We start from the raw sequence: 5,400 nt of genomic DNA on the forward strand, positions 1-5,400 counted from the left end.
GGGGCGTGCACGCTCCAGATGTTGCGCAGGGTACACTCGGCTGTCAGGCCCTGTGCCCTGGGGGCCTCGCATGGCCTTGGCTGGGCTCGGACAAAGTGGTGGCCATTTGGAGCGTCTCCAGCAGGGCATGTCTCCTTGGCTACTCTGGGGGTACGGGCTGGGAAGAGTCTGGTTGGGGGAGGGTCCTGACTTCTGAAGCCCTTGTCTCAGATTCGGTGGGGGCCACGGTATTTTCCATCCTTCCTATGCACGTGGAAGTTGGACATTGAAAAAGGAAGACGGAGGAAGAATGGAGGCATTTGAACGATGGCGCCAGGGAAGACTGTGGAAAGCACCACGGGCTTTTTCTCAAAGGACAAACGAATCCGCCTCGGAAGGACAGCCAGAGTGATCCTTCGTGGTAATGATGAGGAGCCTTCCTCATGGGCTCTGGAGAAGGACATGGGCCAAACAGAGGACAGCCTTCCACTAGGTGGGTGGGCACAGTGGCCACAGCCAAGGGTTCAACCAGGAGAACAATTGTGAGGACGGAGTGGGAGTGGGGGTGGGGTGGGGGTGGGGGTTTCCTTCTGTTGTATGTCGGGTCAGCGTGAGTGGACGGACTCGATGGCACCTAACAACACTGCACACCTTGGTGGGGGTCCCCACTCATCCATCAGGCTGTCACACGGTGGCGGCTGGGCAGCTATGCCACTGCTATTGCAGAATCCAGGAAGGTCGCTCACAGTGGGCAGGTCTGAGCAGAGCCCCCAGATGAAGGTGGATTCAGAAAGAAGCCCTGATCATCTATTTCTGAAAATTGGTCAACGAAGACTCCATGGGTCACAAGACAATGCTGTTCAATAAAGTCCTAGCAGGTGAGTCCCCTGCCTTGGAAGGGGCTGCGCAGGGGCTGAGCACATGCCAGCCACCATGGGGATGACACGGGGCAGGGCGCTGTTGCATGGTGCTGTGACACGTGTAAGGAAGGACAACAGCAGCCCTGTCTGGAAAGAAAGGCTGCTTCTCCTATGGACAGAAAGGGCCCCGAGCGTTTCAGCACGTTCACAACAGGGCTTCTGGAATAAGCCTGTCCCTGATTTTGCTGCCTGGCACCTTGACCCCCTGGGGAAGCCGAAATGCCAAGCGCTTGCTTTTCTGGCCACATTTGCATCCAGCATACAGAAGACTTGAAGGCAGACACTTTGCCTTTGAGACTTGCCCTCTTGCCTTCTCCTGGGAGCATTTTGGTTTCTTGCAAGGAGTAGAAGTGGCATCGTGGTTATTCATGGGGCTGTGGTCCACAAGGCTGGCAGTTCAGAACGACCAACCATGGCGCATGAGCGCCAGCCCTAGGGTTGAAATCAGGAGCCGGTGCTCCGCATGTGTGGAATGTTCTCGGTCACTCGGCAAGGGTGGAATGGCAGCAGCGCCACTGTCCCATGCCACAGTCGTCATTGACACAAGGCCATGATAAATGCCAGCAGCCACGGTGGCACGGGGTCCTCCTCGGGCCCCTTCTGTAGCTATCGGTGGTTCCCCCCGGGTGGTTTTCAAGTCTCCCCAACCCCTCAATATCCTTGTAGGACACCCCTTTTCCACACCCCGGGATCCCTGGCGGTGTAGCGGTTACAAATTGGGCTGCTAACTGCAAACTTAGCAGTTCAAAACCCGCTAGCTGCTCTGTCTGCAGGAGAAAGATGAGGTTTTTTTTACTCCCGTAAAGAGTTAGTCTAGGAAGCTCACCGGGGCCAGTGCCACCTTCTCGTACAGGGTCACGATGAGTCACCATCGACTCTATAGCAGCCAGTGGTCATTTTCTCCTTCACTTAGCAGTCTGTTTCTATGGCTGACGGTAAGCGTGCTGGGTGGCCGTGGGTAACCCAGGTCGGTGGGGCCCACTGAAACAACCAGTGTGCCCAGGGCAAAGACATCCGGGGGCATCCTTACCTTCTCCCCACATTATCAGTGGTGGATACAAGGGGACGCGAGGTGACAGGTAAAATCAGAGGGGCCCAAAGGCTCCCTTGGTGGACTCGGCGTGGTGAACCTTCGGGACCGTGTGCAAGGGTGGGGCCCAGGCACTGCTCTTTCACAAATCTACCTTCCAATGGCCCTGGCTCGCTGGAGTCAGCTGGCTGCCTCGTCACAGTCTCCTGGTGCATTCTTTTCTGCTTCGGTTCTGGGGGGTCCGGGAAGGATGAGGTCAAACGGGTTCGATTCCCCACCTGTCAGTGTGTGCTGCCGTGATGTCGGACATAGGGAGTTCATAGGGAGTTGCCGTCGGTGAAATGTGACATGCTCCTACCCATTACGAAATTAAGCAACTATTTCTAACGTCAGCACCTTCTTACCCCAGTAGTTTCAGCTGTGTTTCCCCAGCAGCCTGGGCCCCGCTGAGCTCACAGACACTCGGGTGGTGAGTGATCTCTTACCAGGAAACCCAGAGGCTGGGGGGCGGGTGCCAGGACTAGAGATGGGGAGGCTGGCTTCCAGAACAGTCTCTGGAGTGAGGCGCCCAGACGACTTGGTCCTGCCCTGCCTTTCACGCTGACAGAAAAACTACATCCTACTCTGGACATTTGAGGAAGAACACTCAAAGGCGAATGGGTGCCTTTGAATTAAGGTGCTGGGGAAGAAACTGGACTGTCTACTGTGGACTTTGATACGGTGGCCTCTCCTGGTTGTTCTCAAGCCGTCCCTCTGTCTCAATCACGCTGAAGACCAAGGTGGCATTACTCAATCGCCTCGTGCGCATGTGAGAGCTGGCCCACGGCCCCATGTTTCCAGGGACCGGATCCTTCTTGGATGTCAGGCATGTCACTTCTTTGTCCCCTGGGTCCCCGTCTTCCAGGGACTGCAGGCTGCAGGGCAGCAGTCAGACAGCAGGGGCCCTCCAGGAGATGAGACTCATAGGGAAAGGCTGGTGTCTGAGAGGGCCCCAGAGGGTGTGGATGGCCCAGAATCCTCTCAAGCGGCACAATGGTGCCCTCTGAGCCCACTATGTCTATTTCCACAGCCTCCCTCATTCAGCAGACAGCCAGGACCAGCCTCTGTCCCATGGCCCCCTGGGCATGCTGCCAACACAGCTCACCAGCACCGGGCTCCCTTCTCTCCCTCTGCTAGCTCCTGGGGAATCCCTGTGCCCTGCCCAGGGCATCAGCGGTTTGCTATGTGTTGGCATTGACTCAATGGCAGTGAGGTTTTTTTTGAGCCCCAGAAGTGAGCGTGGGATGCAAACTGCAAGGTCAGTCGTTTGAAACCAGTAGCTACTTCTTGGGAGAAAGATGAGGCTTTCTAGTCCCATAAAGATTTAGGTCTCTGAGGCCCACAAGGGCAGTCAGAGGGTCGCTACAAGTTGGCATCTACTCCTTGGCAGTGAGCCCTACTAGAGATGGCGGCCTGGTTGGTGTAGTATTGAGTTGCTCGTCTGGTGACTGAAAGGTTGAGGCTTGAAATTCCCCGCCACTCGGTGGGAGAAAGAGGCGACTGTCTGCTTCCATAAAGACGACGTGTTGGAGACCCCCAGAGGCAGTCATGCTGTGGCCTCTGGGGTCCCGTGAGTTGGAATCCAGCAAAGAAGGTTTTGCTCTTCCCTCACGCTAATAGCTAAGGGCAGTGGCCGGGTCATTGTAGCATTCTCGCCTTCTATGCAGGAGGCCCAGGTTCGATTCCTGGCCGATGCACCTCAGGCACACCCACCACCCATCTGCCTGTGGAGGTTTATGTGTTGCTACAATAATGCAGAACAGGCTCCAGTGGTGCTTCCAGACTAAGATAGACTACAAAGAAAAGTCTGGTGATCTCCTTTGTCAATGAAAACAACGGTGTCCTGTGTGTAGGGGCCGACTCCGTGGCAGCTCACAGCCTCCAAGAGCCCAGTTCCCTGCACACTGCCTACCCCCACCCCAATCGGTGTTTGTAAAGTGCACCTTGATTGTCTTGGCCCCAGGGAGTCATCAGGACAGAGTGACAGAGAGGCCTCTGCCCTGCCTCAGAAGGAAGTACTGGCAAAGTGACCCAAGAGCAGCCTGCCGTCCCTTGTACAGCTGAGCCCTCGGAGGCTGCTGACCCCCCTCAGCCCCACCCGGACTCGCTGGCTGCTGGGCCCGAGTGAGTGGGGAGCTGGCGGGGCTCCAGGGAGTCATGGGGACCGGCGGGGGAGTACACATCTGCTGAGAGGAACAGCTGTCTCCACCCTGTGCTGATTGCCTCCCGTGGGAACGTGGTGTGCAACCTGGCAGGGAACTGCAGCATTCTGGGACTTTGGTCATAGCTGTCTGCAGCCGTCGCTCTGGGACTCGCTTTCGCCTCGTTCTGTTCTTCTCTGCTGAGTTTCTGGGCAGTTTGGGGAGGATGCGGCCAGACAGGTGGGGAGAGATGTGGCTCTGAGGGATGGGGAAAGGGTGGAGGGGTCTGGGGTCAGGAGCCCCACCCGCTTGGTGGCTAGTGGGAATTAGGCCGTCTGGCCAGAGTTGGCTGGCAAGGAGTGGGGACAGCAGGGGTCTGGAAATGAAAGATCAGGAGTAAGAGTAAGTAAGCATCTGAGACAAGATCTTGCCACCTTGGCTTCTAAGGAGCCTTCTGCTATACTTCCTCCAAGACAGTTGTGTTAGCTCTTCTTCAATTAATTAATTGAATTCATTAATTCAAATGTATTAATTATTGATGGCCCCACTTTCGCTTTCACGGGAGGGGATGGAAGATGCCATGGTTTGAGTCAGGTACACGTGAGTCCTCCAAGTGATATCTTTGCTTTAGAATTCTCTAAAGGGATCTTGTTTGCCGCAGATTTGCCCCCCACCCCCATCCCCCCACCCCCCGTGCAATATATCCTTTGATTTCTCGGCTGCTGCTTCCATGGGTGTTGATTGTGGATCCAAGTGAAATGAAATCCTTGACAACTTCAGTCTTTTCTCTGTTCACCATGATGTCATGTACGGGTCCCGTTGTGCGGATCTGGGGTTTCTTTAGGTTGAGGTGTCCTCCACACAGAAAGCTGTAGACTTTGATCTTCATCAGTTAGGGCTCCAAGTCCTCTTTGTTTTCAGCAAGCAAGGCTGTGTCGCATCCTCCTACTGCAGGTCGTTCACGAGTCTTTCTCCACTTCTGATGCTGCATTCTTCTTCGCATAGTCCAGCTTCTTGGATTATTTGCTCAGCCTGAAGATTGAGTAAGAATGGCGAAAGGCCCACTGCACAACAGAAAACAATACCGGAGACAGTACAGGAAGTGTGTCTGGTCTGACCCTCCCCTCCTCCACAGTGGGGTGAATCATGGATCAGCAACGGGAGCAAAGTCACGAATTCCTTGAGGAATCCCGAAAATAGACTCTGACTCAGAGGTCGTACTTGGCACCTCACCTGACCAGGTTGGGGGACATTCACAAAGGTCAACAGAACTGGAACTATGTAAAGACTT

This window comes from Echinops telfairi, unplaced genomic scaffold (assembly GCF_000313985.2).
Source record: "Echinops telfairi isolate 266 unplaced genomic scaffold, ASM31398v2 ScPeMD7_3;HRSCAF=10, whole genome shotgun sequence".
NCBI classification, from domain to species: domain Eukaryota; kingdom Metazoa; phylum Chordata; class Mammalia; order Afrosoricida; family Tenrecidae; genus Echinops; species Echinops telfairi.